Source organism: Macaca mulatta, chromosome 2, assembly GCF_049350105.2.
Source record: "Macaca mulatta isolate MMU2019108-1 chromosome 2, T2T-MMU8v2.0, whole genome shotgun sequence".
In the NCBI taxonomy this organism is placed as follows: Eukaryota; Metazoa; Chordata; class Mammalia; order Primates; family Cercopithecidae; genus Macaca; species Macaca mulatta.
The window spans coordinates 202,220,481-202,244,778 of record NC_133407.1 but is presented as its reverse complement, the minus strand read 5'-3'; the positions used below and the strand labels follow the sequence as shown (position 1 = coordinate 202,244,778).

At 36.9% G+C, this 24,298-nt stretch overlaps 1 protein-coding gene and 1 non-coding gene across 6 annotated transcripts in view; both read left to right on the top strand.

The window, feature by feature from the left end:
- The window catches only part of ROBO2 (roundabout guidance receptor 2), a 602,415-nt gene that overhangs the window by 35,357 nt on the left and 542,760 nt on the right, over positions 1–24,298 (top strand). The window lies entirely within an intron of this gene.
- Positions 19,785–19,889, top strand: LOC114676524 (U6 spliceosomal RNA). The gene has a single exon (XR_003727592.1). It is a non-coding gene; the product is annotated as a U6 spliceosomal RNA (small nuclear RNA).

Below are 24,298 nucleotides of genomic sequence, written 5' to 3'. Positions count from 1 at the left end.
CTATGTCTCGCTATCGGTCGCATTACCACCTGAGCTATGTCTCGCTATCGGTCGCATTACCACCTGAGCTTCGTCTCGCATCGTTCGCATTACCACCTGAGCTATGTCTCACATCGTTCGCATTACCACCTGAGCTATGTCTCGCTATCGGTCGCATTACCACCTGAGCTATGTCTCGCATCGTTCGCATTACCACCTGAGCTATGTCTCGCTATCGGTCGCATTACCACCTGAGCTATGTCTCGCATCGTTCGCATTACCACCTGAGCTATGTATGTCTCGCTATCGTTCGCATTACCACCTGAGCTATGTCTCGCCATCAGTCGCATTACCACCTGAGCTATGTCTCGCATTGTTCGCATTACCACCTGAGCTATGTCTCGTGTCAGATCAGCAGTGGCATTAGGTTCTCATAGGAGCGAGAACCCTGTTGTGAACTGCACATGCGAGGGCTCTAGGTTGCGAGCTGCCTCTGAGAACCTGATGCCTGGTGATCTGTCACTGTCTCCCATCACCCCCAGATGGGACTGTCAACTTACAGGAAAACAAGCTCAAAGCTGTCACTGATTCTGCATTATGGTGAGTCGTATGCTATTTCATCATATAGTACAATGCAATAATAATACAAATAAAGTGCACAATAAATGTAATGCTCTTGGATCATCCCCAAACCATCCCCCATCCCCCACACTAGTCCATGGAAAAAGTGTCACCTGAAAAACCAGTTTCAGGTGCCAAAAGGTTGGGGACATCTGATCTAGAACAGACTAAGGCCTTTTGCATTTAAAGCCTACTTACACTGGACACTCTGCCAGGAATGTCCCTTTCTTACCATAGCTAACTCCATTTATCTTTCAGGACCATGCTTAAAGAAGCCTTTCACCGAATAATCAAATTAGGTTATTCCTGTTATATACCCCTCGATTGCATTTATCATAATTTCGAAACATATACCCAACATATACCCGGATAGTAACCTCCTTCAGTCTCTGTTTTGTTTGCAAGTATATACCCAGTGCTGAGCACGTAGTAAGTGTGCAACATATATATTTGAATGAATATATTTTCTGTTTCATATGTAGTAGAGAGTGTAAACTTCATCATCCTTGGTTTGCGTGCTTTGTGGTTGTGTCTTATATTCTGTTTTTCTTTAAGTTCCAGATTGCATATACATTTACTGACTATAAACATACCAAAATAAAGTTCATTTTATATTTCAGAAGAACGATTAGGCCATCATCATTTTGTTCAATGCAATGAATGGCAGAAGTCAGAAAGGAAATTATTTTTACAAACATGAGCAGAAAATAAATCCGCTAGGCCTTATGATGTTTATAACATTGTAGCTTTTGAATAGTTTTATAGTTAGGTATTGAGGGAAAGGCTTAATAGATATGAAAAAAATTGCCCTTTAAAAATTACAGCAGACAAGTATTTAATCCAGAGAGGGCTAATACATTGCTCAAGGGAGAGGCGTTGTAATTATTTTTAATCGCTCCCATTAAAAATAGTCTTTAGCAGGTTGGATGCATTTCACTCAGTGTTCGGAACACCAGGTTAACGTCGGTTATTTTTCTAATGTTTACTTTGTCCTGTGAAATGAGCAGAGTGAGCAGAACACATTTTTATTTGCTAAGAGAAGAAAGCATACTGTTTCTGAAATCACCTGTAGGGCGAAGCAAATAAGAGAGGAAATAGTCTCCGTAATTGTTTAAAATTCATTGAAGATTGCTTTTCCGTACAAAAGAGGGGAAAAGGTTGTGAGAACCACATTCCAGAAAACAGAGATCAATGGGACAATATGATTAATTTGAAGTTCAAGTAAGGAAGGTCTCTCATTTGTCACCCAGTGCCAATTTGCAGTAAACCTAAGCGTTTCATCAGAGGGTTGCTGCAAACCACTTTAAAGCAATCTGCTTTCCTGGAACTGGAACCTAGGGCCTTCCTGAGTCCTCCTTGCGCGGACAGACTTGCTGTAATTCATCTTCGCTGCTTTTCTGTCAACATGAATAGTAAGTGATTTCCTCCCTAGTGCATTATGAAGTTGTCTTATTTAATGTTAGTTTCTGGGGACTGCACAGCTTGACCCTCACACGGAAGGTGACCAGATAGAATTGTCCTGTGGGCATGGTGCAATTCTCTACCCTTAAATTATGCAGAGTCGTGAAGCTTTATGCCTAGTTGGTGATTATGACCTGAAAACATACGCAAAGAAAGGGATAAGTGAAGTTTGTTAACTAGATCAGATGTTTTAACTTATTTAAAATGAGCTATTTTGATAAACGTTTTGGTTAAAATTGTTTAATAGAAATGTGAAAGTGTTTTACATCATCAGGGAACATCCTGTATGTACAAATGAAGACATTTTCAGTAATCAGATGATGTTGATAATTTATTTTTTATCACTAACACTGTGACTATTTATGAATTAGAAATGAAAATTTGAATTTAGATTTAGCATACATCCTCGAGTGTGTCCTGATTGTTTTCACAAATGTTAGCGGGTGAGGTAATGGCATTTTATGTTTCCACACCCACAGGTCTACCTTTAAAGTGTCTCTGGAAGTGTTAACTTACAGCCCCTCATCTTCCTTCTCTCTAAGGTTCTGTTTTAAAATATGTCGCCTTCTGCCTGTGCTATGACTCCAGGACATAAAAGAAGTAGTTAGGAACAGATGAGTTTGGATGTGTCGTGTTTCCGTGCACACTAGTGCACTTAGTTACATTCCTGAGAGGCTCTTTGTATTTATCTCTTATATTTTGAACGAATCAAGGCACAGTCTTTTCTAACACATTAGGGAATCTATTAGTTCAGCTAGTTTGCTGACAGATGTTTCCTTTAGAGTGGAAGAAGAACCAATACAGCTAGTTCAATTTAAAAAGAAGTTATGTCCTGGGTGAATTCATGACTTTCTCTTTTCTTTCCCATTTTTACAATAACCCTCCTCAGAGAAAGCTTCACCTTTATTGTTTGATTTCCTCTTCCTGTGATGTATATTCCTCACTGGAATATTCAGTATAAATAAATAAGTGACGAATGAATGAATGCATGCAGTCCTTTGAAGAAATATCGTTCTTTTAGCACAACATAAAAGTCCTTAAGGGCAGAATGAGATGACAGTGAGGCAACCTTTTCTTCTAAAACTTCGAGTATTTAAAGTGCTACGTGTTGGATGTTGCCTTGTTTTTGTTTGCATAGTCTTGAAAAGAAAGACTTAAAGATGCAAGCTTCATATTTTAACTGTTTTCAACTAAATGCTTTTGTTACATTTGTCATATTACTTAAAATTTTACAGCTGGAAAGTTGTATACATTAAAACCCGGCTTTTAGAAAATGAGCAATAAATCAAAAAGGTGAAGTCACTTTGTGTCTAGTTATTAAAATGTATGCACACATATACATAAAGTGCATCTCTTTATATATCAGCATTATAATTTATATGTTGACATTCTATATTAGCATTATAGAACAACCGCCCAGGTTTTTTGGGACTCATGTCTTTCCGACTAAGTTCACGTGAGAATATTTTTTATTGCTGTACCTGTATCTAAAAGTATATTGTGTGGAGTGATGTACAGAAATAGGGATAATTCAGATGAAAATATGGACGAATTTCAGTCATTAAAGCAACTGGGGACATCAGTGAGATTTTAATTTGAGAGTAATGTGTTCCCCCTCTCACTGAGGCTAGACACTATCTGTTGAGATTATTTGAGATCCCTGTTCTCAGATATATCAAAGACTTGAAGCGGGGTAGGGAAGAGGTGCTCCTAGGTAATCACTGTGGCAGGGTTGGGCTTTTTTGTATGTTTCCTCTACTCAATAAACTCCTGATGAGAATAATTAACAGAAAAAGTAACTTTTTTTGCATTTCAATGTTGATATATACAACAAAATATGCTCTTTTTTTTTTTTTTTATAGAAGGAATGGTTCAAATGCATACTACTATTTCTTTCTTTCTTTTTCCTTTTTTTTTTTCCCCTGAGGTGGAGTCTTTCTCTTGTCACCTAGGCTGGAGTGCAGCGGTGCCATCTCTGCTCACTGCAAGCTCCGCCTCCCGGGCTCAAGTGATTCCCCTGCCTCAGCCTCCTGAGTAACTGGGATTACAGGTGCCCACCACCACGCCCGGCTAATTTTTGTATTTTTAGTAGAGATGGGGTTTCACCATGTTGGCCAGGGTGGTTTCAAACTCCTGACCTCAAATGATCCACCCGCCTCGGGCTCCCAAAGTGCTGGGATTACAGGTGTGAGCCAGCACACCCGGCTTACATATTACTATTTCTTATGACATCCTAGTGGGACTTCAAGTTACTCTTCTTCGCTGAGGTAAGGAAATATTGGGGAAAAAAAGAAAAAAAAAAAAGGAAAAACACAAAGGAGATATCAATAGTTTAAAACATTGAAAAGCTTGGGCACATTTTATTGTCTTATAGTTTTATTTAGAAAGACTTAGTGTCTTTCTATAATTTATTTTTAACTTATAAAACATAAATTCTGTATGTTCTCCTATACCGATGGTCATTGTCCATTTTAATGTGCTATCTTATGGTTTATGCTTTGTTCTAGGAAGACTCTTTAACATTTTAGGGATTTAATTAGACTGGCTCTTAAATTATAGCACCTAATTCAAATATTTAAAACTACTTTGGGGAAGGAAGATATTTTAGCAAACATGGTACTAAAGCATCTAACAGCAGTTTATGGTTTTTTCTTTTTTCTTTTTTAAGTGATATTCTAAAATGCAAATAAAATAAGTAAAATGAGAGGAAAATAAATTTTTTTGTTAGTTATTTTCATAATAAATAAATTTTCCTCTCATTTTTAGCTGTCTCACCAACCACCTATAAATTATTTCAAAATCAAATTATATGGAATCTTTACAGATGATTGCCTTAAAACTTAAATAAAACTGTTCAAATAAAGATTAGTTATAATTTCTAATAGAAATAATGTAGCACTTTGCATTATAAATAACTAAGTCAAAACAAATGGATAAATCTATATAAACTTTAATAATTTGCCCTAATTAAAGCTACAAGCTTGGCCTTACAGATAATTTTGACTTTTGCGTATGTCATTTTTTAAAAAATAAGTCAAAATTATGGGCTTTCAGTTTTGCCTTATGGATATCAGCAAACTGATACTGATTAGTGCAGATTTTGTACAGACTAGTTAGAGCTGCAGAAGCTAAAGTTTGTAAGGAAGGGATTAGATAAAGGGAACCTTCAAAGGTGATACTGAAACAGTTCACTTCAACAAACTGGTACTCCGTACTAATAAATGTGCTGTCTCCTGAGCTAAATCTTGGGCAAAAAACCACAATGATGACATATAGCACATGTGAAATATATATTCTTGCCTTTTGAAAAACAGAGCACAACAACTTTCGATTATGTTTTGAAAGCCTTGAGTACTGTGGATAATGACAGTTTCTTGTGCATCTATACAAGCTTTTAAATTCTCGAATTCCTTATCTGTAAACAGAGATCACCACACAAAGCTTGTGGTGAGAATGAAATAAAATAATCTTGGTAAAGCACTGGTGTCTAAAAATTCAGTAAATTATAGCCGTATTGATAATTTTTGTTATTGGATATTATTATAGTATAATTGAAAGTGAATTAAACATATACATATACCAGGGTACTATGCTGGACATCAGAAGTACTAAGTTAAATATTGCAGAAGAAACAAGATCTTTATAAATAATTGGAATTCTAGGACAACAATGGATCAGCTACTTCTTGAGTTATTGTATACAAGTGACCAGCAAGCCTTATCAATTCTAGCTTCAGTTAAAGTGGGCGATTGCTGGGGTGGGTCTTGGTACTGAGGCATAAAAGGTTGGAGAAACAATCAGCTGGGACTGTGGTAAAATGGAAGCTGGGGCCTTGGTCCATCATCAGCTGGACTTTCCAGTCTTGTGGTCTTGTCTAGATTTTCAACGGTTTTGTTTTTCAGAGTAGCATCTAGTCTGCTTGACTATTCATATACACACACATGTATGTTCTTATCCATCAAGGTCTGCTCTTTGCTATAACAGATGTGGAATAGATAGGGGTCTTTGAGTGTACTGGTGGCTCAGCTGCGTAGATAATCATTCCTGGATATTCTAGAATCTCTGCCAGCTTCTCTCTGCTTTCTCCTTGAGGCCAGGATTAGGAAAGTGGGCTTTTAACCAATACTTTTACAATTTTAAGTCAATTTTGTGAGCCTTGTTGGCACTCAAGTCCACCCCCAGCACACTGTCTGGTGTCTAGTATACAGTAGCTTTGTTTCAGTAATTAATGACATTATTGATATCAGTGAAGTCACTGTTTTCATATGAGAGCCAATCAAAACTAGTTTATTGACTACAATTGTATTTCCACGCATATGGATACACCTCAATGCAACACCTTACATAATTATATTATTACAACTTGATTTGCCTTTGTTATTGAAAAGAAAAATATCATTGAGAAAATACACACTGCTTTTTAGCTACTGAGCAGTTTATAAACATCCAGATTAAAAACATATTTGAAAACTTACAATGTAAACAAAATGCTCTTAGCTTATATGTTTTAGCTGACACATGTTTTCCCGGGATATTTTGTCCCAAGCCCTCAAGTATGCTACATAGATGAATTCATTTTCTTCTCATAACAGGGGGTAGGAGATATTATCGTCACCATTTTACACCAAGGTTTGGGAGTTAGCAATTTGCCCACATTGCACAACCCCTGAGTCTGGTTCTCAAATTTCAGTCCAGAGTTCATGTTCTTCAATGGCCCTGCCATTGATATATATTGATATGGTGCTTTGACATTAAAAAAGTGCAGTTTACATGTCTGATCTCATTTCATCCTTAACATAGTATGTAGCAGCAGATAGAATTTTCAATCCACTTTACAGATGAAACAACTGAGTCTCAGAGAGACAAAGTGTTCTAGTAGCAAATGTGAAATGGAGTGGGCCCAAAAGTATTTGGTTTTATTCATTGAGTGGTGTGTGTCACTGGCTGTCTTAGGGCTGAAATAGAAATGGATCAGTGCCTCCTACCACCCCACAACTCACCAGTGCTACCAGTTTCCCACAGCCCTTTGATTTCTGCAGCTGGGTTTCTCTGGTTATTTTGAACGCTCAGTGACCCAGCCGCTTGTCATTTATATCTTACTGTTGTCAGAATTGTAGAAACAGATTCTACATTTAATTTCTTTCTTTCTTTCTTTCTCTTTCTTTCTTCCTTCTTTCCTTCTTTCCTTCCTTCCTTCCTTCCTTCCTTCCTTCCTTCCTTCCTTCCTTCCTTCCTTCCTTCCTTCCTTCTTTCCTCTCCTCCCTTCCCTTCCCTTCCCTTCCCTTCCCTCCCCTTCCTTTCCTTCCTTTCCTTCCTTCCTTCCTTTCTTTCTCTTTCTTCCTTCCTTCCTTTCCTTTCCTTTCCTTTCCTTTCCTTTCCTTTCCTTTCCTTTCCTTTCCTTTCCTTTCCTTCCTTTCCTTTCCTTTCCTTTCCTTTCCTTTCCTTTCCTTTCCTTTCCTTTCCTTTCCTTTCCTTTCCTTTCCTTTCCTTTCCTTTCCTTTCCTTTCCTTTCCTTTCCTTTCCTTTCCTTTCCTTTCCTTTCCTTTCCTTTCCTTTCCTTTCCTTTCCTTTCCTTTCCTTTCCTTTCCTTTCCTTTCCTTTCCTTTCCTTTCCTTTCCTTTCCTTTCCTTTCCTTTCCTTTCCTTCCTTTCCTTCCTTTCCTTCCTTTCCTTCCTTCCTTCCTTCCTTCCTTCCTTCCTTCCTTCCTTCCTTCCTTCCTTCCTTTCTTTCTCTTTCTTTCTTTCTTTCTCTCTCTCTCTTTCTTTCTTTCTTTCTTTCTCTCTTTCTCTTTCTCTCTTTCTCTCTTTTGAGACAGAGTCTCTCTGTCACGCAGGCTGGGGTGCAGTGGCGGGATCTTGGCTCACTGCAACCTCTGCCTCCTGAGTTCCAGGACTTCTCCTGCCTCAGCCTCCTGAGTAGCTGGGATTACAGGTGCACACCCATCATGCCCGGCTAGTTTTTGTATTTTTGGTAGAGATGAAGTTTCACCTTGTTGGCCAGGCTGGTCTCGAACTCCTGACCTCAGGTGATCCACCCACCTTGGCCTCCCAAAGTGCTGGGATTACAGGCGTGAGCCGCCACACTCAGCCTCTATATTTAATTATTTAGTTCAACTATTAATACTTTCTGTTATGCTTTATGAAGGAACTTTGATGTTTCTGTTTCATAATGTTAATGAGACTGACTTTACAGGTATCCTTCATTCCAAGATAGACTATGTTCTAGATTTAATGATTTTCTTGGCTGGCCTTCAAGGTTTTCCCTAACAACAAAGGTCTTCCTGAGGCCAATTCATCATGTAGCTACATTGAATACCTGAATATTTCTACTTGATGATGACTTCGAATTTGAAAAAAAAAACCACAAAATTTTTAAGTATAATCAAGATCTACTATATAAGAAGTATGGCCATAAGTTAATGAAAGCAACCTCATAAGTCTCATGTGAAAGAAGTTTACCATAGTGTTTGCCTTTATATGCTCTTAGTCCCTTCTTTATTAATTTATTTTTGCTAATTACTGTGTCCTCATAATGATGTTTATTCCACAGGTAGTGCTGTCTAGTTTGCTTATAGGGGACTGTTGAATCTGTGACCTTAATTGTGGGTCACAGTGGAACTCCTATGAAAGTGGATGTCAGTGCTAGCTAGGGCTGTGTTGTTTATATCACATAGGCTCGAGTGAATAAATTAGCACATGGTTCTGAAATTCAGAAGCTGATTTTAAGAACATATTGATGAACCAAAGCTGGATCTCAATAGGACTTTGTGGTTATTAGACAAACTCTTTTAATTCTGTAGAGTACAGAGGGCAGCCTATTCCACCGTACAGTGTTAAATAATATTCTGGCTCTGTGTTTGTTAACTCAAACAAAAGATAGATCGAATTGTAAAGCTCACTTGACAAATGGGCACATTTTGCTTTCTTCCTGTATTTTTCTTCTCTTGGCTTTTGTGTCCTGTGTTTTTTCCCAAGCAGTGTTATGCAAATGAACCAATTAATGGTAGATGAAGTGGTCTTCCTACCTCGCTGTGTTTGTAACTAGAAGGACAACACTGTAAGTCACGTACCTATTCAGTGGGTTCTACAGGCCCCTGCGAGGGTCTGATTAGCTTGACTGTGGAAGACAATCGCAGAGGCATCTGCTGGGTTAATTTTGAGAGAAAATTTACCAGATGGAGGCTGAAGATTTAAGTGATTAGAAGGTAGTAGATTGGAATACAAATTGGATTAAAAGAAATTAGATTGATATAAATCGAATTGAGTCACAACAGTTTGTGTTGTTCGTACCAAGGGCCAGTGGATTATGGGAGAAGCAGATGCTCCAATGAGATAGGAATTAATGTGGCTTTGACAGTCCATCTGCGAAGGTCTGAATATCGAGTACATCCCTAATCTCTCTCTCCATTTATCAATGCCATAATGTTAATTAGTACTTCATTCATTAAGTTACTTACAGGAGGAAAAAAAGCTCACCCCTATCCCCTCTCTGCTTGAGAATTTGTTATTCTGCCAAGAACTGGAAAGCTCTCTTGAGCGGAGCTAGCTACAGTTGACTGTAAGGGTAGACCTGTGCCCTTTCCCTCACGCACACAACTGCCTTTGGTATGAATGCAGAAAGCTGCAAAACATTTGCTCGTGTATTTCTCTTCATAAATATATAGTTATTTGGAGGCTTACATTAATGCTGAAGCATCGTTCCACTAAAGAGTGGGCATATTAATCGGATTATATAATTATGTGTATTTTACGTTATGGTTTTTATAAGGTATTCACCGGAGTTGCGTGTTTTGTTTAATGGCTCAAATATTTGACATTAATGTTGAGTGGTATTTTGAGGGGAAAAATGAGAAAAATTTTGTTCTCTTGATTGTGTGTGTTTATACTCATGTGCATGTGTGTTGTGTGTTTGATATCTACGGTCTAGTTTGTTAGGTTATGGAAAATTACAGGTTACTGACACTATCATATATTTTGATATACAGCGTTTGGCTCTGATTGTTAAAGAAAAAAAGTTAAATGAAATAAAATGAAAATAAACACATCATTGTAAATGCTGGTACTTATATTGGGAATTTGATTGTTTACAATCCAAGGGGCATTGCCACAAGAGTCTCATTATTACTTCATTGGCCACAGCAGTGAAATTCGGCAGAAGGCAGTTCTGTCTTGGATGCCATCCAAAGGAACTGAGCTAGTGGAGATCCAAAGGTGACCTCACCTCTAAGGCGGCTTGAGAGTGTGCACTCTAAGGACAGCCATGAAGAAATGCCCCTGTGTGTTAATAACAATCAGGCAAATACAGCTTCTCTTCTGGAGACGAACGTGATGAGCTGGGCAAAAATGGAACATCAAATCCTGTGATGCAAGAAGCATATCATGAAAGGTTGTGCCAAGTCATTCAGAAATAATCGTGATACAGGCAAATGTGGGCTGCCTGCCAGTGTGTGAGCACGAAGAATTTCTATTTTGGTTATGTTGAAGGGAGGCAGTGGCTTGTGCAAAAGTGTGTTAAGTATTGTAACATTCTTAGCTTATTGCAGAAAATTCTATGAGCAATGAGCTCTTCAGGCAGTGTGCTTAATGTGGGAATACTATATAGCTATAAATGGAGATATGGATACAGACACAGATGGCTGTTCCTTATTCAGGCTGACCTGGAATTCTCCTGCATCCTCCCCAGACTCTAGTGCTTGGGTGGTTTTTGTAATCACTCATAATATTGGCTAAAGAATCTGATGCTTTAAAATTCCTCGTATCTTCACTTCAGAAGTAGAAATATCCTGCCCTCCGGGAACCAGGACTGAAACTGAGGTCTGATGCATCCAGATTCTATGCACACCAACTGCAGAGGCCCTATATTTAAAAACAATGCGTAGCTGATGTTTCTAATTGTATACAAACTGATGTAACTTGGTCATAATAAGAGACTGTTTTAAGCTATATTCCAACAAAATTTAAAAAGGAGAGGGAAAAACGCTCACAGATTAGCCTGCAAAGTATAAAGTATAAAGCTGAATTACTTCTTGTAGTAAAGAAATATTACTAAAATTTGTTATTGCTATTGTGATGGTGATTAAATGCCACCTAAAAATAATGTAGTATTCAGCGGTCACTGCTTGTTCACGTCTTGACACTTCAGTTTTCAGTCTAATCGTCAGTTGTCTAATTGGTGGTGGTTGTCTTCATTAAGAAACATCAGTACATCAAGGTGGTGCTGACTGAGCCTGGCAAAGTCATAGATTGTGCTCTTATCCCTGCCTGTGTTTCTGTGACTGATCATTGGGTATTTAATACCTTTTTTACCCCCTGTGAGGATAATTAAAGAAATTAGTTGGTTGTAAACTAATGATAACAGAGATACAACTTCCCGATTTTCTGATTCTCGATGGACTTTAGCCTGTTGATATATTTCTCCTGTGAAATATATCAGCAGATATATTAATTAACATATATATATACACATATATATTCAATTTCTTTCAGTGTTTAGGTGCATTTGATTCAAATGCTACATAGTAACATATATGTATATATACACACGTAGTGTATTGTATGTACACTCTAGTACGTACAAATGTACTCGTGACAAGTGAATGTATATGCATGCTGCTACACTTAAAACATTTTTTGTTTTGGCTAATCTTACAAGGAATGTCCAGAGATTGAATTGAGGACCCTATTTAATAGGAAATTCTTTAAAAATTTTACACAGTATTTAAATGTACTCACACCAAATGGAAAAAAAATCAGCCAGATTATATCAATGCCTCCATCATCATTGCGGGATTCATATCTGAACAGTTGGCCCATGGACCTGATTTCAACATGGGCAGTTTAGATAAATATGTCAGGCACAAGCTACCTCGACGAAATAGAGAACTCTGCATCTCATTTTTCCCCCTGCAGTCCGTGTAGTTTTTCAAATGTTCAGTGAACTCAGGAAATGAGAAACACAGCCAAGTTCTAGTGTAAAGTGACGTTCTGGCACCTTTGACCGCCAATCCGCGCCACAAAGACCCCGTGGCAGCCTGAGTAAATTCCATCCAAATAAGTGCCGAGCCCCAGCTTGGAGGTTCGGAGTTTTATGCTTCATCGTAAGACTCATGAGGCAACTTGAATAATTCTGGATGCCTAAGATGGACTTAGGGAGGTCCAGTTTATAAGTCAATTTGATGAATAAGTAGATCTTCTGGCCAAGGGAGTATGAAAATTTAGGAAACCCCATAAAAGTTTGAGATTTGCCTGGCCAACCTACTTTGTGTTTGTTTAAAGAAAAGCAATGACTAACTGTTCCAAAATCTGTATGCGTTTTTTCTAGGAATGGAGTGGCGAGGAAAGGGGAAGAACATACCTGGAGGGGAGAAGCGATGGGGCATTTAGAATAATGATAGTGTGAAATTATGTCGAGAGACAGATGGCGACTGTGGAACTGAGAGGCAGTCAGTTCCAGACACAAACCTGGAGAAAGAAGGAAGAATCCACAGAAATGTGTGCCTAAGTGGTTATGATAGAAATGGAAGAGTTAAACCCCACAGCTGGGATTCTGAGCATTAGGGACCTGAAGAAAGATGGAGTTGCTGTCAGGAAGGAGAGATGGTGAAGTGTGGGACAAGGAGAGAGGTGAGGGCTTCATTCTGAGATAGAGGGACCTTGAGGTGATGACTGAGTGTTCAGGTGGGCACCGAACAAAGCCTAGAGCTCTCCTTGGCTGGAGATACTAAACTCCTCTTTGGCTATTGTTGTCATAGAGAGAATTCCTGAACACTGTGAGAGGGAATGAGTTCTCTATGGAATGAGTGAATTATCTCCATTGAAGAGAAGACACCTAAGGCACACATACCTTGGGAGGTGTTAACTATTGAGTCAAATTACTAGACAATTCAAACTTCTAGTTCACTAGTTTACATAAAACTCAAATATATTTTTCTGCTATTTAAAATGGAAATTCATAACAAAAGTAACCAGTAATAATATTCTTTTTTTTTTAAAAAAATTCAACAGCCGTGAGCGCGTCACTAAAAAACTAAAATTCAGTTATTATTGCCTCATCTGAAAGTGGGAAAGGATTAGGCAAACATCATTATAGTCTTTTAAAATTTGTATACTTTTCATTTTCTTCCAGATTTTCAGTTGCTGGTTGTTTATAAAATCCAACTGATCAGAGTTTGATATATTGAATATTTGATGGTAAGGGCAACTTCCTACATTTTAAAAATAGCACCCTGTTCGAAGCTATCGTTATTCTTGTGTTTCACAAACCTTATCGCTTTACATTTTTATACCTCTGCCTGTCAGCATTTTTCTTTCCTTTTAGCATAATCCAGAATAATTCTGTGTTCCACTCTTGTGCTTTGTGACAAGAAAGCACCGCATTTTGAGAGTGGCTGGATGGAGGTTAATTCCATGTCCACATGGTAATAACCTGGGGACGCCCGGGGATGATCACTTTCATTTGATCCCTCCTCTGATAAGGCTTCAAAGCAAATAGGCTGAGTGGAAAACAACATTATTCCATAACTTTTCTAGAAGCTGCAGATGTTTTTTGAGAGACTCACGGAATTGAGACTCATATATTTTAGTGAAACATAATTCAAGCAGAAAAAGATCGTTTAAAAACGTTTATAGCACTCACATTTGCTGCTTTTCTCCATTCAGCAGAAAAAGAAGCTCTTTTTTTTTTCTCTATGCACACACAGAATCTTTTAACTGAAAACTACACTCGGTATTTGTGTTGCAGCAGTGATGTTATCTGCTGGTCATTTTGCTGTGAAACAGAAGACCTCTCCTGAAAGGAAATTTAAAGTTTTATTAAATCACTCACTAAAAAGGCATCAATAGATATCATAAATAGACACAAGTGAAGAGAAAGTAGATCCCCACATGAAAAGTATCCTGATCATTAAAGTAACTTATATTCTTTATCTACTAAAATAACTCAAATTTGCAAAATTCTTAAATGTATGTAAAACCCACTGTGCATAGCCTTACTGCAGTTGTCACCTCAAAATTGTTACGATTTCCCAAATAAAACTGGAGAAAATATTGTTATTAAAGATGTAAATTTATATTTATTTATTATTTTAATGCAGCAAAATACAAACTCCGAAATTTTCTATAGGATTCTGCAATTTTGTAATCAGGACTTATTCCAAATTTTAGAGCTATTTGCAACTGATAGAACATAGCCCCCTTTTCAAGCTATTTTATGTCACATATCTAAGGTGTTTTTGGTGGAGTAAACACTTAACAATTTAGGTGTATATCCTCCAAATACCCCTAAAGAAATATGATGCTGTCACTTCTGTTCAGTTTGGTCAACTGTGAAAATCCATTCATTCTGAGTATGGTACAAAGACAAAGCCATAAACCTGAGTTGTATTTAGATACTTTCATAATCCTCCTTTGTTCCCAAGATACAAACTTCAGGAAAGAATTCCAAAAGCCATTGTACACTATAAAGTAAATCAACTCGATTATGGCCATTTCCACCATCCAAGAGGAAATCCTTCTTTTCATCTTTGGGATCACTATAGTCACTTTTGACTTGGGCCTTTTATTTAAAGATACACAATTTCATAAAGGTGTCATTTAGAAATTTCTAGGAAAAGTATATTGCTTTAAAAGGATGAGAATGATTTTGTTTTGACCATCTCTTGAAACTACTGGTAAAAGTCAGTTTCGGATAATATTCGGATAATATTCCCATTCCTGCCATGTCACTTAAGTCATGTTATTGTGCCCTCAATAAAGTTTATTTAATATCCCTTAATTCTCTCTAAACTTATAGTGGAAAAGCAACCAAAAAAAAAAAAAAAAAAAAAAAAAAGATGCTTCCTATGCATTAATCATGGAGTCATTCCAAGATTTTTATAATGAAAAATAAAGTATTGGTATATATTTCAGTAAAATAGTTTAGAGGGACACAGAGTTACTAGACATCAATATTTGCTTTAAAAAGGCCATATCTTATAGAATTGTGGTTCATTGTTTTTAAGGGGGTTACAGACTTCTTTGAGTATAGAGATAGAGGTTATACTAACAAAAGAGTTATACATTATAATAATGCTTGCACTAGTAGGGAACAGTTAATGAGTGCTTGCTGTGTACTCAGCCCATGGAAAAATCGCATTCAATCTTCTCAACAATGTTATTTGGCTGATACTGCTATGTTTTATAGATAGGGAAAAGAAACAAGATGCAGAGAAGGTAAGACATTTGCCTGGGTTCATTCACGCTTCTTTTCAGCATTGGAACAAGAGAAATTTCAAGTCAGTCCTCCTACTGACATCTGATTTATATTAACTACCAAAAATATTCTTTATTGTTTCTTAAAAAGGAACATGCACATATCTGCACAAAATTTCACATCCAGTGCCTGCAGTGCCATCCCTTATCTCCATTCCACATAAACCAGTCCGTGGTTTATAAATCATATTTTTAAAATAATGGAGGAATGCAATGAGATTTGCATCTTAGGCCAAATTCTGTAGTAGATGAATATTGATTAGAAATAAACAAGCCTAAAATCAGTCATTGTGTGCATCCGTTGGACATGATGCAACTAATGCATTTGGCTGATGAAAGCTATAATTTTTTGGGTCGTGATTTAGCCATTATTCCTTTAAGAAACTATTGGATTGTAATCTATTTTCCATCTGTCTTTTAAAAATCCTTTATATACTTATGTAGCAAAAGAAGTTTGTCTGAAATTTCAAGTAGGATCATTGAATCTCAATTTAACTTTATTATGAAATATTTTGGGGTACAGGAAAGTTTATCAAGAGTTCCAGACAAATGTATTAACTAAGTATTTAACAAAGCTTAGCACACACATGTGTAAAATGTCATTGCTGGTGGGAATGGTGTTTTTTAGACATTGACACTGGGTCCTTTGGCATCTTCAGTTCCTAAGATTAATGCTACTGCCACAGAATTTTCAGAATATAGAAATAGAAGGAAATATAATAGAACGCCAAAGTGATGCCACTCTGTTCAGAGTTTGGTTAAGTAGAATCCCCTTTTCTGGAGACCAACCCATAGTCTTCATTAAATAAATGCCAGTGGTTTTTAGAAAATTAAACATTATCAGACAATTTAATGAGTTTTGAGATTGTTTCATTGCATCACCTTTTGTAAAGCCAAATGTAATTTCAAACCACATCCAAATATTATAAATATGATAATAGGAAGCCAGACTTTAAAGCTATCTTCCTGGAATAGGGATTGTTTTTGTCATTGTAACGTGAATTTGCATAAGCCATGAAAACCTCCGATTGGGCAGTAAATCACACTTTAAAGAATACCTTCAACCATGTAAGATGTAGCAAATTGATTTGAAAGAGTATTGGATGAATATCCAGGTTAATACATTGGCTCCTCGCTGAATTGTTGGAAATGAATTTATAAAGTAGAAGAGTAATTTGTTATTTCTCAGGAGGAAAATCACCCCTAACAGTTTTCTAGAAACTTTCAGATTAGGGGTTTCAAAATTTATCTTCAATATTATATATGCATGTGTATATATATACACACACACACATATACACACGTGTATATATGTACATTTTAAAAAAATGTACCTTGTGTTCATAAATTTAAATTGCTACTCATTATGCTTTCTTTTAGATATGTCTGTTAAGATACCATTAATGTGACAGCCATAAAGAGTGTGATCATGCTACGGAACAATGAGACTGTAGCAATTTACTCTTCCACTGACCTCCATTTGGGGATAAATAGTACAAAAAACCAGTTTAGGTAATTGCTTAAGGTGATATAACTAACCGTATATTGGTCCAGATAAAAAGCCAAACCAAAAACAACTGAAATCTCGTGCTTGGGATTTTCTAATAATATTTTAGACTTCCAAAATTTGGGTAAGAAGAAGAGGTGATAGAGAAGAAAACGTCATCCTGAAAACAGAGCTTGGACCCACAGCTAAGACAACTATACCCTTCTAGTTTCAGTTTTGGGAAAGAAACTTCAGTTCTTTAGTACTCTATTTTTCCTCCTCATCTATAAAATAAGGGTGTGTAAAAGGACCTCTGATAGCTTAATCTCCTGTTTTCTGGATCTGGAAAGCGAGCACAGAGATGTTGCAGGGGTGCTATTTTGTACAACTGGAAACTTTCAGAATCAAGACTGCCTGTTGAGTTTGGCAAACCTCTTTTATCCTTGTCAATTCCCTTTCACACTATAAGCCCTGTAGTTTTAGGACACTGAAAAGTTATTTTGAAATTTTCTAAAAAATAAGTAGTATTTCCAGGTCCCAATTTTGATTTTGTTTAAAATTTAGACTTATTAACATAGCACTGCTGTGCTTCCAGAAGGAATAATATAATCTTAAAAGTTTATTTAGACCAATGGCAAATTAGGAAATCTCCTGAGAGAGTTTTAGTAAAGTTCAAGTGGATAAAATGGCCTTCATGTTTTCCAAACATTGACCTTCTCACTATATCCTATCACATCACTGGACCTCTAGGAAAAAAAAAAAAGTTATCTCATAATACTTTTCTATTCCCTCCTCCTTCATAAGCAAAGTAAGCTGAAATTTAATCATCATGAAGAATTCAAGGATGGAAAAGTTGTTATGGACAGACTTGATGGATTGATGGAGTGATTCATTAACTCCATTTCATTGCAGATTACCTTAGCTCACTAATCAATGTACATAGCATTTGCAGTGGCACTGAGTTATGTTTCTTTCAGTGAGGGAAATTTTGAATTGGATATATTTTTGACTAAGGATAAATAGTAACAACTCTAATTCTTTGGAAATCTAGTGTAAAGCTATCAGCCTGGCCCAGCTAAAATATATCAAGCAATAAGACATTAATGTAAATCATCCTCAGCAAAGAAAAACTATTATCAATGGGATTATAGAGTTTCGTGGGCTAAATTTTGGAAGTAAAATTTGGAGTTGGAGTATTTGTCATGTTTTGCAGGAGGAGAAAAAATATCACACTGAATTCTTACGACCCATCCTGGTGATCCATATATATGATTCTTCTAAACCACCCTTTTTCCCTTTTTTTTTTTTTTTTTTTTTTTTTTGAGACGGAGTCTCCCTCTGTGGCCCAGGCCGGAGTGAGCGGCGCCATCTTGGCTCCCTGCAAGCTCCGCCCCCGGGTTCCCGCCATTCTCCTGCCTCAGCCTCCCGAGGAGCTGGGACCACAGGCGCCGCCACCTCGCCCGGCTCATTTTTGTATTTTTAGTAGAGACGGGGTGTCACCGTGTTAGCCAGGATGGTCTCGATCTCCTGAACTCGTGATCCGCCCGCCTCGGCCTCCCAAAGTGCTGGGATTACAGGCCTGAGCCACCGTGCCCGGCCTAAACCACTCTTTGTAGCACTGATGTCCGATCTACCTGTTACAAATGAGGCGTGAATGCGAACTGATCAGTAACCTGTGTTCTTTATTTGTACCACCCTGCCTCCTTCCTACTGTGATGTCAGGCAGCCTTCACCTTTTCATGTAGTGCTTCTGTGTCTCTCGTATCAGCAGGTGGCTCTGATCACATTCAGAACTGAAGTAATCCTGGAGAATCTTCCTAGGTTAGTTTTATTTACATCATTTTGGGGAACAATATTTTGTTAAAATAGACATAGTTATGGCTAGAACATACTGTGACATACATTTTTAAGAGAGAAAAATGAACACTGAATAGAAATTTTGCTGGAGGAAGTATATTTCACACCCTGTCCCTAATTTGCTGAGAACTTCTGCCCTCAGAAAAATTTAGAACAGTTTGAAATACATTGCTTGACTTGCGGAGGGGCTAATAGTTGACAAGGCTATCCAGTTTGTAAAAGAAAAATAAAACTTGGTTCAAGGAAATACTATACTCCAACTCAATGAGGCAGAAGTATTTACTTTGCAACTCGTGAAATGAAATCAACAAGTATTCTAGAGGCATTTTCCTCCTTTGTTATACTATGTGATTGAAATCTCTTCCTGAAAACAAATGTTCTCTGGCGCTCACTGCAAATGAGCAGTTACTGACTAAAGAAAACTAAACTATATTGATGAGTTATAATTTATACTTCACCTTCAAAAATTTGAAGTGCTAATATACCACTCAACTTTTAAAATATCAAATATTTCATCAAAAATCATTACAAAATCATTGTTTGAGAGTCTCTGAGAAGCAGAAATAATCCATTATGCAAATTAAGCTGCTTAGAACATTATTCACAGATGCATGTGCATCTGGCTGGCTCACTTGATGACGCTGTGGAACGCTACATCTAGCCAGGTCTGAGGGCGTGATCTTCCCGTGAGCATGGAAAAGATGCAGCGTCTTGGAATCTTTCACTGGTAATTTCTGATGCACCGCGTTCACTCTGGAGACTAAGAATCTGGTGCCGGGTCAGGTGGCTCATGCCTGTAATCTCAGCACTTCCGGAGGCCAAAGCAGGAGGCTCGCTTGAGGCCAGGAGTTCGAGACCAGCCTGGCCAATATGACGAAAACCCATCTCTACTAATAATACAAAAAATTAGCCAGGTGTGGTGGTGCGTGCCTGTAGTCCCAGCTGCACGGGAGTGTAAGGCACGAGAATTGCTTCAACCTGGGAGGCGGAGTTTGCAGTGAGACAAGATCGTGCCACTGCCCTTCCGCCTGAGCGACAGAGCAAGTCTCTGTTAAAAAAAAAAAAAAAAAAAAAAAAAAAAAAAAAAAAAAAAAAAAAAAAATCTGTATTTTAAATAAATATCAAATATCTTAGTGCTCACTTTGACAACACATATACCAAAATTGAAGCAATACAGAGAAGATTAGCATGCCCTGGGCCAGGATGACATGCAAATTCATGAAGCATTAGAAAAAAAAAAAAAAACCCAGATGATTCTGATGCAGGCAGTCCGAGAATCAGGCTTTGAAGAACAAGGAAAATGTTATCTACTGAAATTATGACTAGCAACATTCATGTGATGCATTTTATTGAAATCAGCTTTAGCCGGGCACGGTGGCTCACACCTGTAATCCCAGCACTTTGGGAGGCCAAGGTAGGTGAATCACAAGGTCAGGAGTTCGAGACCAGCCTGGCCAACATGGTGAAACCCCGTCTTTACTAAAAATTCAGAAAAATTAGCTGGGCATGGTGGTGGGCACCTGTAATCCCAGCTACTTGGGAGACTGAGGCAGGAGAATCGCTTGAACCTGGGAGGTGGAGGTTGCAGTGAGCCAAGATTGTGCCACTGCACTCCAGCCCGGGTGACAGTGCGAGACTCTGCCTGAAAAAAAAAAAAGAAAAATAAAAAATCAGCTTTAAAAGAGGGCTTTGGAATTAGCCTAGGTGCCATGTCCATTCTTTACTTGGTCCTCCATTCGTTTCTAAAGAAGCCTGGCACATTTTGGATTAAAGGTCATGAGTTCTAATTCTGCTTCTCCTATCTATTCAATTATGGACAATTTACATGACAATTTCACAACTTATTTTCTTGGACAGTAAAAATAAACATTTGGATGTTCATCTTTAGGACCTCTGACCAATTTTAATTATCATTATAAAAGAAAGAGGGAATATATATATATGTATCTATATATACACACACATACATATATATACATTTACACAGAGATAATTGAATAAATTATTTTAATTAAAACTTGACTGATTGCCCAATTAATAATTGAGATATAAAAAGATGCCAGACATGATATCAGCCACAAGCAAAATTAGAATTGTAGATAGTTATTTTCATACATCGCTTAGCATATCTGTTCAAATAGGAGTGTTGAATAATTTCTCATTATATGGGCAATATTAACGTTGCTGTCAAACTAATTTTCATTTGAAATCTGTAGAAGAGATATTTATACATTTATAAATTTATTTTTAAAATAAATCTAAATTAAAAATGAACTTTGTAATGGAAAATGATAATCAGGTACTCTTGAGCACGGTGGGCAAAAACCTTAGTAAATATTTTAAGCTTCACAGGCTATATACGTTTTCTTTGTTACCTCTTCCTCCTCCTCATCCCCCTTCTCTTCCCTTTCCTCCTCCTCCTCTTTTAAAAGCATCGTTAGCTCAGAGCCATACAAAAACTGGTGTGCGCAGTGCTTATCAAACGGTATTGTGCATACAAATACCTAATGAAGACAGGGGAATCTTGGTAAAATGCAGATTCAGATCTGAGATATGCGGGTTGGGGCCTGAGATCCTCGATTTCGAATGTGCCTTAAGATCATGCTTCTGTTGCTAGTCGAGGGGCTCACACTTCAGATTCCTGAAATGTTGAGGTTGAGCTGCTTCATGGCACTTCATGTGACAAACAACCCCCATTCCCCCTTACTGTTCTGTTCTCAGTCCCCAGTGAGTTTTGCTGACAACTCAGCTTTGGTTTTTGACCAAATAATGGAGTTGTTTTAGCCGATAACACGGAATACCCAGTAGTTTAGTGCTCCTTGGTAATCTTAAAGGCCCACCCTCTTTGGGAATGTGATGAAAGCTACACCCCCCACCCCACACCACCACTGCTGCCTCCCCTTTACACAATATTACTCGTTTCCACAGTTTTAAAGAATCGGAAGACTTAGGCATTGAGTCCATCTTAAAGACCCACTGCTATTGTTATGTAATGCCTGAATTTAAGACCACTGCTATTGTTACGTAATGTCTGAATTTAAGACCACTGCTATTGTTATGTAATGTCTGAATTTAAGACCACTGCTATTGTTATGTAATGTCTGAATTTAAGACCACTGCTATTGTTATGTAATGTCTGAATTTAAGACCGCTGCTATTGTTATGTAATGTCTGAATTTAAGACCACTGCTATTGTTATGTAATGTCTGAATTTAAGAAAGCTCCGAATGAATCCCCATATTTTTAATAACATCGTAAAACTTAGATTGTAGCTGTATTTTTGCATATCTATGTCTGTCTTTCTAATCTATTTTTCTCTCTATCTCTCTAATCTACCTATCTGGCTGGCAAGACTGTTACAGTTCACTTTATGTCCTAATGCTCTACTGCAGGCCTGATGATTTCATTATAACCTAAAATTATAAATGAAGAAAATAACGTTAACTGTTGTTAGGAGTGAGGACAAATTGTTACACACCTTTTATTAAACGTGTTCACAGTGCTCTTTTATCTATCAATTTTTAAAAATTGCTTGAGATATTCATATTCCACAAAATTCACCCAACGTGTATAATAATCTTTATTATATTCACAGAATAATGTAACCATCACCATAATTAATTTTAGAATATGTTCATCATCCCTAAAGAAATCCCACCCCCATTGGCAGCACTTTCCCAGGCCACCTTCATTCCCCACTTCCATACCCCAGCCCTAGGCAAGCATTAATCTGCATTTTACGTCCATGGATTTCCTACTGTGGACATTTCATATGAATGGAATCGTACAATATATGGTCCATTGCAACTAGCTTCTTTCACTTATTTTTTCAAAGTTCATCTATGTTGCAGCATGTATTATTAATACTTCATGTTTAAGGCTGAATAATATTCCATTATATGGATATGGCACATTTTATTTATTCATCATGGACATTTATTTTGTTGATTCATTCTTTGTTATCCATTCAGTTGGTAGACTTTTGGGTTGTTTCTACTTTTCTGGCTATTGTGAATAATATTGCTATGAATATTCATGAGTGAGTTTTGTGTGGATGTATGGTTTCATTTTGGGGTGATATATATCTAGGAGTGAAATTGCTGGGTCATATGGTAACTACATGTTTGACATTTTGAGGAACTTCCAGATTGTTTTCCAAAGTGACTGTACGATTTAAATTCACACCAGCAATGGATGAGGTTTTCAGTTTTTCCACACCCTTGACAATACTTGTTATTTTACATTGCTTTGATTAGATACGTCCTAGTGGGTGTGAAGTGTGTTTCACTGTAGTTTTGTTTTGCATTTATCTAATAGCTAATGATGTTGAATATCTCTTTATGTGGTTATCACTATTTGTCTAACTTCTTTGACAAATTTGTCTACTTATTCTAATCCTTTGCCTATATTAAAATTTGATTATTTATATTTTTATTGAGCTATGAGTTCTTTATATGTTCTAGACGTAAATCCATTGTTAGGTATATGATTTGTATATTTTTTTCTGATTCTCTGGGTAGTATTCTTTCAAGCACAAGTATTTAAAAATTTTATAACGTCCAGTTTATCTCTTTTTTCTTCTGTTGCTTGTGCTTTTGGTATCATATCCAAGAAGCCATCACTTAACTCAGAATCATAAAAACTTGCCTCTATAATTTCTTGTAATCATTTCATAGTTTTTATATTTAGGTTGTAGATGTTCTTTGATGTTTTTATAAAAGTAGGAGTAAAACTATTAGATGAGTATCCTGACATGACAGCACTGTAATCTCTAGGTAACATAGTTTACATATATTGTAATGATAAATGAGTAAAATGCTTTGTGTGCTCATTGGACATACTGGATTTTAAATCTTATTGCTAAATAGCTTAACTATTTTGTCACTTTTTCTTTTATAAATCAATTATTTTATATTTTATTTAATAAGTATTAGTGTATTTCAGGTCTTATTCAGCCCATATCCAGGCCTACTGCCTAATAAGTTAGGGAACAAGTTGATATACTAAATAGCACCCTAGTAGCATGGATGATTTACTTGCTTACTTTTAATAGTAGAACAGTTTTTGCAGTAGGGAGAATGTAGGTCACCGTGCATAGGGAGATTAAAGGAGAACAAAGAGGCTATCTAAAGAGATGATTGTAACCTACTATATGCCTGTTACATGAAAAGTGACATAAAACTCTTGATGTATTTTAGGATCAGAGTCTATGGCTATGTATCCAGACATTTACATTGAGAATATGTTTCTGATTTGCAAGCTACTTATATTCAGCCACTCATATTTAAAAACTTTGAAGTCTTTCTTGAGTATGAATTTAAAAATTCCTTGTTACTTTTATATTCTGTAAATTCCTCATTGCTTTAAGACCCGGTACTCATGCTCTATAACCTTTATTATTGTGATGTATACTACAATTACCTATCTATATGCTTTGGATCTCTTCAGTTTTGTAAAAAAAATTTCTGACCTGTAGACCATAAATTACTCTTTTGCTTTAGATATCTAACACTTGTAATGTATACATTCTTTTTTGGTCTAATGTGATTAAAAAAAATAGTCAGCAACTTTTGATAGTTAATCCTCTTCAAAAAAAAAAGTTTATTTAAGACTGAATTAAATTCCCTTTAATACATTAAAATATGTA